Below are 9,003 nucleotides of genomic sequence, written 5' to 3'. Positions count from 1 at the left end.
GAGTGTGGTTCTGGCTGCCAACATTGTAGAGCATTCCCTCCACTCCTAATGTGACAGCACACTGAGGGTGGGGACAGAGGGGTGTAGGTGGCAGCCGCTGGGGAGATGTGGTGTTCCCATTAAGAGCTCTTGCTCACTGTTACTGGCCAAATGAATATAAAGTATTTTGCCTGCCCACTCACGAACAGACAAGGCCAGCCTGAAACAGAGAACCAGAACTAGGTTGTAGTTAATGTTGGAATAACAAGATACAACTTTGGAATACAGGTTTTAAAATTTATACAAAAAGGCAATTTGACACCATTGTTTACTACCATGACTTATGTGTGAGATTGGATTATTGGTTCTTTTTAGCGTCAAAGCAGCAATCCTAGAGCTAGTTGTTTGCACACGTAATGCTTAATTGCTATTTTAAGGTCAAAGTTATGTTAAGAAAGCCTGGGTGGGCTGGATCCTGTCTCTCCATCTTTCATGAAACAAACATTTATTGAGCACCTCCTACGAGTCAGTCACAGTGCTGAATACAGGGAGGTAACAAGATAAGAAAAGCAAGAAAGATCCCTACATTTGAGGAGCTCTGTCTAGCATGAAGGAAGACATTTAAGCAAAGAGGAAATATCTAGCATAATAAATCTTATAATTGAGACGTGTGCTCCAGCAAAGACTGACCCACAACAAAGATGATTTAGTAGACTGGCATGAACACTGGTGTTAAGATGGGAGAGATGTTTAATGGGGATCAGTGTTTAAGTCATCAGGTTAAGGATGGATAATTTCCTGTTATGATACTTTGGGTTCTTTGTGTAACCTTGTACTTTAGGGGTGGGGATAATGAATCCTCAAATAATGTGGCCCTCTGTGTATCCTTCTTTCCCATATCATCACCCCCCACCCCGCCCCCTGCAGTGGTCCCCACTGGGCTCTGCTCTAAGGCTAATTTTGTATTCATTCAAAAAGGATTTAAGGATTTCCAATCCAACTATCAGTGAACATCCTACTTCAGGGCAAAGTAGGCTCAAGCAGTTGGTTATAGCTATGGAAAGCAAGCATAAGAGGAGGGGCAGAGTGCTAAACATTCCCTGAGAGCATTCAGATAAAAGTACATTTCTATCTATGGAGTGCTACTTTGTTGTCCTCTAATTTAAACTTCTGAGGTTTAAGTCAAGGCTCAGAAAGGTGCAGTAAACTAAGATCACACTGGCAATATCAGAGCTGAGGTTCTAACAGTTTCTATGACCTCAAGTGGGATGGGCCCATTCTAACCAGTCAGGTAGAGAGTAACTTTAAGAGAGAATGACATTTTTGTTGATTGTGTCCTTCACCATGCAGAGGCTTTTTATTCTGATGTAGTCACAATGGTTTATTTTTGCTTTTGTTTCCCTTGCCTGGGGAGACATCTAGAAAGAAGATGTTACAGCCAATGTCAAAGTGGTTACTTCCTGTGTCCTTTTCTAGGATTTGTATGGTTTCAGGTCTCACATTTAGGTCTTTCATCCATTTTGAACTTATCTTCGTGTATGGTGTAAGAAAGTAGTCCATTCTCATTCTTTGGCATGTTGCAGTCCAGTTATCCCAACACCATTTGTCGAAGAGATGTTCTTTTTCCTACTGGATATTTTTTCCTGCTTTGATGAATGGACAAAGAAGATGTGATTGTTATGTATGCATCAATGTGATATATATATATATAATGGAATATTAGCCATAAAACAGAATGATATCCTGCCATTTGCAAGGGCAGGGATGGAGCTACAGAATATTGTGCTAAGCAAAATAAGTCAGTCAAAAGCAAATACCATATGATTTCACTCATATGTGGAACTTAAGGAACAAGCAAATGAGCGAAAGGGAAAAAAAAAAGAGAGAAAAGCAAACCAAGAAAACACTTTTAACTATAGAGAATAAACTGATGATTACCAGAGGGAAGAGGTTGGGGAGAAATAGATGATGGGGATTAAGGAGTACACTTGTGATGAGCCCTGGGTATTGTATGGATTGTGGAATTTCCATATGGTACACCTGAAACTAATATGTCACAGTACGTTAACTAACTGGAATTTAAATAAAAACTGTAAAAAATTAAAATAACATATCATCATCAGGATTTTAAATCTATTCAATATTTACTAAAACAAATTGAAAAGGTAGAATTAAATGGGAATATTAGATGAGCCAGAACTGTATAAGAAGGTGTTTCTGTATTTTAAAAAGAGAGAGAAATTTTGGCAGGCAGCTAGTTGGCATCAGCAGGATCACACCAGGAATATCAAAAGTGTTCTGATGGAAGAAGCACAAGAAGCTCGGTGCTGGAAAATGTAGAAGCAACCAGATAGAGAGCTCCCGGGAGTTTTGTGGTAGAGAACAGGGCATCAGGCACCCATTGGAAGTGAAGGAAAGCCCCAAGCCCAGCAAAAAGCAAATCACAATTTTGGTCCTGCTCAGTTCCAAGAAATAAGGTGAGGTCATAGTCACTAGAACTGGAATCTCAGAGACAAGACTATGGGACCTCAAGAGTAAGGCAGAGCATGTGCTAGAACTAGGCCACAAGGCATAGCCTAACCAAAGTAAGAACTCAATGCACAAGCCTTTCAGAGCTGAACTAGAGTTTTAAAACTCTTTTTGAGGGGTGACTGAATCTATAGTAGAAAGGATGGGGGAGAGTTGAGGACAGCATCAAGAGTATAGGGCTATGAAGGTATGGAGACAATGATATGACAAGTCCTAAAAATGTGAGAGAGAGAAAATTACTGCCCATAGGGGATCTGTTGGTTTTTTCATGCCCTTCTGGTAATAGTTTCCTGTTTTCTTTTGAGACCCTTCCCCATCCCCCATGAATAAAGTCATAGCAGTATGTCTATCAATGGTTTTGCCCACTCTATGTCCAGCTAAGCAAATTGTACTCTTGTACTCTCTCTGTCTCTCTCTCTCTTTGTCTCTCTCTGTCTCTGTCTCTCTCAGGATTTGAATCTCAAAGAAAAGACAGAATGTATGACAAATAATTGATACTGCTTCAGTCCTGAGTCTGGACTTCTGTGGATACCTAGATTACCAACAGTGTTCTGATTCCAGTCCTTATGGAGGTCTGTGTCTCCAGCATTTCCTGGATTTTGGAAATATCTATATCCCTCTAGTGAATTACTTCTCATTTATACTAGCTAAGGTCATTTCGGTTGCCTGCAACCAAGTAGCATAAGTGATTCAGCACTGAAGATGACAGCAAGATTCTGGTTCCTTTCCAAATCAGCTTTCCCAAAGGTAGAGTCCAGATCAATGTTCCCGCTGTTTAAAAGCCCCCCAAATCTACCCTCTATCTGCAGAATGATATTTCTCCAGGAGCCTACCAAGGCCAGCAGATGCTTCCATCTTAACCTCCCCCCTCACCACATTCTGACAGCTGAAGAATACATTCTCCTAAGTCCAAATATGCTTAAGGCTTGACCTAGTTCTCTCTGATTTCTTTAAAATTTAAAACATTTCTAAGTTTATAGGTGTGCCAAATATTTTTTCATGCTCAAAGTTTGAAAGGAACACCAGATCTAAAATAAATGCATTATCATACAATATATTTTTTTATGTTGAAATTGAATGAAAATTATTCTGAACAGGTAAGTATTTTTACCATAAATTAGATCAGGCTACACATGGCCATTTGATTAGAAATGTGGCCAGGAAAATAACACTATTCTTATGAAAAAACTGAAGAGGTAAATAATATTTTTTATGTCCATGATGGAAGATTTTTTTAAAGGCAAACCATTTAAGAATTTACAGACTTGTACAGACATGATAATTTTCTTCCACATCTTTGATTCAATTACCACATTTTCAGAAAGCCATAAGTGGAGAAGATAGAAAGAACAATGAGCCTAAAGTTACAAAAAGGAAACTAAAGTTATTCATAATCATTCTCACTAGCAATCAATATGGTATTGATTTTCTATTCTTGTTACTCTTGCAGTAATGCCCTTGGCTTGAAACTCAACCTAAGCTAGGAAATATAAGCAAATAAAGCAACTCCAACCTAGGGAAATGGAAAGAGAAAACAAGACAGCAAAAGCCTGGATCTACTTCAAAGATGAAAATAACTGTCTGCTGTCAGTTACTTCCGCTTGTCAAAAAATGGTGCCAAGGTGACCCAGGCTAAGACCAGGACCCATGTGGACTTCCATGTGTTACTCTGATCTACAGCTAAAGACTAGTGTCCTAATGGTTACTACACTTTTAGTCCAAAGAGAAGTGATTTAGAGCGCCCAGGTCAGGATGGACTCACATCACCATTCCTACAAAATCCACTGCAAGTTCATGCCCCACTGACCGTGAGTCAATAGCGCTAAGTACAGCAGGAGAAGCAGAATCTCATTCAAATTTAAAAGGAATTGATCAAATTGGGAAAAATTTAAACTATCATGCATTAAAGCACAAACCATTTAAGAAGCCCTGGGGAAATTCATTCCAGAAGTGGAGCACAGTAATTTCTCACAAAATGGAACATGTTGAGGCCTACGTCGAGCAATTCACAGATAAAGATCAAAGCCCACATTTTCAGCTGGGAAAACTGGATTCAAAATAAAGAAACACACTAAATCACAGAATTTTGCTTGGTAAGTGTAAGTTCAGTAGTTTTTGAGCAATTCAATAAATATGACTTCCCAAGGACAAATCTCTGTTTGTTTTCTTGATCTTATAATATTGTTTTTCACCGTTAATCAAATCCAAGAGTATTCGCGCGCGCGCGCACACACACACAGGAAGTCAACCTGGCAGAAGATGAACAGTATCTGCCTCTGGATCGCAAAAGCAGTTGTAAGACATCTGCCTTTAAATACTTCTTTTCTAGGCAGGAAACCAGAAATGTTGGAGAGGATATGGAGAAAAGGGAACCCTCTTGCACTGTTGGTGGGAATGTGAACTGGTGCAGCCACTCTGGAAAACTGTGTGGAGGTTCCTCAAAGAGTTAAAAATAGACCTGCCCTACAACCCAGCAATTGCACTGCTGGGGATTTACCCCAGAGATTCAGATGCAATGAACGCAGGGACACCTGCACCCCGATGTTTCTAGCAGCAGTGGCCACAATAGCCAAACTGTGGAAGGAGCCTCGGTGTCCATCGAAAGACATGGTTTATGTATACAATGGAATATTCCTCAGCCATTAGAAATGACAAATACCCACGATTTGCTTCAATGTGGATGGAACTGGAGGGTATTATGCTGAGTGAAATGAGTCAATCGGGGAAGGACAAACATTATATGTTCTCATTCATTTGGGGAATATAAATAATAGTGAAAGGGAATATAAGGGAAGGGAGAAGAAATGTGTGGGAAATATCAGAAAGGGAGACAGAACATAAAGAACTAGTGGGAAACGAACTAGTGGTGGTGGAAGGGGAGGAGGGCGGGGGATGGGGGTGAATGGGTGACCGGCACTGAGGGGGGCACTTGATGGGATGAGGACTGGGTGTTATTCTGTATGTTGGCAAATTGAACACCAATAAAAAATAAATTTATTATTAAAAAAATAAAAATAAATAAATACTTCTTTTCTTTAGTTTCTTTTGTAAAACATAGTTTCTGGGAAACATTTACTGTGTATCAAGGCTTATATCCAAAAGAGGCCACAATTATTTGACATCAAAGGTACCCAGGTGGGTCATTTAAATAATTGTCAAAGAACTTTTCAAAATAGAAACATGAAAAGATCATTCAATTTTCTGGAGTGCAATATTTGGAACATAAGTTGTGGCTCATTTTCCCAAAGTAAAGTTTCTTGTAACCACATAGGAAATGTATATCTTGCTGCAAATGGTAGAGTCCCATAGTAGGAGAGGCTTGAGATCCAACTTGGCAAGTAAACGGTGTAATCCATGTCAAAAAGGAAAAATCCAACAGTACCACACCCAAACTAAAATCTGCAGGGTCCATATGGGTGGTTCTCTCTATTCCAGCATGCTCACCCTCTTGTCAAACACCTCTTTTCAGAATCTTCCAGACCGTTGACAGTGATTTCCTGAACTACGCCTACACTGACTTCCTTCGGCCAAAGCATGGAATAAGCTGTCAGCTCTTTTCCCTTCAGCCTACCTCTCTTGCATGCACAAAAAACAAAAACAAAAACAAAAACAAAAACAAATCCTAGGCTTTGTAGGCACATGCATTTTAATTAAATTCCAATAACTTTCTCTTTCTAGCATTGAGTGATAGCTAGTTATTCAGATATTTTTCCATGCTGGAGTTATAAATTCATAGAATAATGGAGCTGGAAGTTACTTAATAATTCATCCAATCCAATTCTTCACTTATCATGAGGAAATTCTGTCCTAGAGCCAGAGGATTGGTCATGGTTCCCTTCTCCACCAAAGCATAAAAGTGATTCCTTTTTGCCACATTTGCGATTCCATTGGCATAGTTCTGTATTCTTTTATTGTGCACACTGGAATTACTCTTTTAGTTTAGGTAGGAAAAAAAACATGCTTTAGCTCTAAACTATCCAACTGAGTCTGCAAATTACACAGATAAATATTGCCTTGGCCAAAACATCTACATGACTAAGTACCATACCTTTGTTAATGTAGAAAATAAATTGTTTGTGTAAATTTTTTAAATTAGGCTATGATCCATTAGAACATATGATAGTAATCAGCTGTCAAAAATATAACCAAATGAGAGCTGTTCTGCCATTTTTGTAGATCTGATGTTGGTACCAGATGTCACTGAGCTAGTTAACCCTACATCACATCTTCCAAGTACTTCAGAAATATACCATCTTTCGGAGGTAAACAGTTACTTAATGGGAATCCAAGCAGCCCAACACTCTCTGTTAGGCACCATTTGATACAAATACCCTACCTGATAAGACATTGTTGTAAGATGAGTGAATGTAGGGAAATTTCTAGCAACAGATCCTCATGGGAATGCAGGGAGTCTGGGACTGGTTATCTGGTATGCTTTGCCTTAAAATGATAGTAAGCAAGTATTAAAGCATGCTACTCTGGCAACTTTTTCATTCATATTTAATCAAATTATCATCTGGAATGAAATATCCACTGAAGATAAGACTTTGGGCAACCACATAGCTAATGCCCTAAATCAATATATAGAGCATGAGTTGAAGGATGATATGTCCAAGATCTCCTGGATATTTTATGCCTCTTATCCCAGCATAATTTTTCTTAGCATACCCATTTTATTCACCAAAGTGTCCCATGGTGGACAATGAATCTCAGGCTCAATCTAGGATAAACAGATTGAGGAAGACGGCATGAAATAGTTGCTTCAGTTGGTTTCAAAAAGTTGGAAGTTAGTGAATAATAACAAACTCTTATACTAGTGTTTACAAAAAAAAAAGAAAGAAAGAAAGAAAGAAACACAACAAACCTTTTATCTTTTTATGTTGCTGGACTAATACGGCCAAAAATAAAATGCAGAATTTGATCCAGGGGGTTGTTGAGTAATATCAACTGAATCCACAGCTCTTCTCCAACTCCCGTATGAAAATTAGAGCAGTCATTTGAAAACGACTGGGTCTATAAAGATAGGAATGAAGGTATTTGGAAGGCATAGAATGTCTCAAAGGATTGTCTCTTTCCTACTTGAAGAAGTCTGCCATTGCCTTGCTTGCTGTGCCTCGAAGAGCCTTATCCGAAGAAGTTATCAAACAGGGGAAATCTGAGTCCATGTGCCCTACCTCCACCAACCCTTATAATCTCCAGGCCTAGAATTAAAGTCCTGGGAGAAGAGCCTGAGGAGGTCCTATTTGATTTCTATAATAACAGCAATACCCCCTGGGCTTGGAGAGGCCTGCTTTCAGCTCCCACAAACATCACAGCTCTTCACCTCGTTCTCAGATCTGAGTCTGTACACACGCATCTCTAGCACATTGGGATGAGGTGGGATGCATTTAAGAAAGTACTCTATAACATGAAGTGTGTCCTATGATTTTCTTTCCAGCTTTCCACAAGGGAAAGTAGCCATCTACCAGAATGACAGTGCAGTGGAGAAAGTACCAGAATGACAGTGCAGTGGAGCTCAAATACCCAGAGCTCTCAGGGTTTGTTGGGCATTGGCTCTGAGCTAACTCAAATTTCCAGGAATGTGGAGATACTATCAGCGTGGTTCACTGGTTAGAGTGGAGGCTGCAAGAGATCAGGTAATGACTATAGTCATGAACCCAATCTGGCTTATGGAGGCTCAGTGGCTTCCTGATGCTATCTGATGCTGATTTTCCTGGTTCCTGAGTGCATTACCAGTACAGATAACCTCAGCAAATACCAAATCCCCACACTGGATTCCTGACCCCTGAAATACCAGCTTGTATCTGGTTTTCCAGCATAATTATTAGCAGTGCTCCTTTTCACTACTAAAATTGTACTGGTTTTAATGATAAATTATATGGTTCCCCTAGCTATTTGGGTAGGAAGTTATAAGAAAAGTTATAAGTTATAAGAAAAGTTATAAGAAAACTCCTTCTCCCCATCAGAAAGTAACTTGAAAGCCATATCATATCCTCGGGAGTAGGCTGGGAAAGGTGGAATGGAAATACAAAGTTCAATGCTACCTCCCAAGGCTTAGAAGATGCAGAGGCAGCTTGTGTGACCTATGTAGAAATCACCAGACTCTCCAAGATATTTCAGGAACGTCCTCATCCAATTGATCACTTCAACCTCATCTGTTTTTCAAATTCTAGTGGCCAGTTCAGATATAATTTCTTTATTGGAGCAAATACTGGAAGAGTTTTTGGTTTAAATCTGTTGATCTCATGAATGCTATTTTAATAAATAATCTCCAAAGGTTATTGTCACTTGGCAGGAGCACTAGTTTCCTTATCTGGCCTCTTGGACTCTGTGTCACCATTTGGCCATAGGGTGCTTGATAGTCTCATCATTTCATGGGCCATCATGTTAATCTAATATGTTATTGTATTCTCTTAGAAATACCAGTAATGGAAAGTGGCAGTGACTTTAGAGGGACTTCTCACCTGTCTGGAGCACATGGGGATGTCCTTGTCA

General features: G+C 39.4%; 1 long non-coding RNA gene across 1 annotated transcript; it reads left to right on the top strand.

The window, feature by feature from the left end:
• Positions 1–2,484: 2,484 nt before the first annotated feature.
• On the top strand, positions 2,485–5,355 carry LOC112650287 (uncharacterized). Its single transcript, XR_004803966.2, has 3 exons — positions 2,485–2,564; positions 2,959–3,080; positions 3,959–5,355. It is a non-coding gene; the product is annotated as an uncharacterized LOC112650287 (long non-coding RNA).
• The last annotated feature ends 3,648 nt before the right edge of the window (positions 5,356–9,003 follow it).

The sequence above is a fragment of the Canis lupus genome, chromosome 11, assembly GCF_003254725.2.
Source record: "Canis lupus dingo isolate Sandy chromosome 11, ASM325472v2, whole genome shotgun sequence".
NCBI classification, from domain to species: Eukaryota; Metazoa; Chordata; class Mammalia; order Carnivora; family Canidae; genus Canis; species Canis lupus.
The sequence above is the reverse complement of the archived record's forward strand: the minus strand, read 5'-3'. Positions and strand labels throughout refer to the sequence as shown.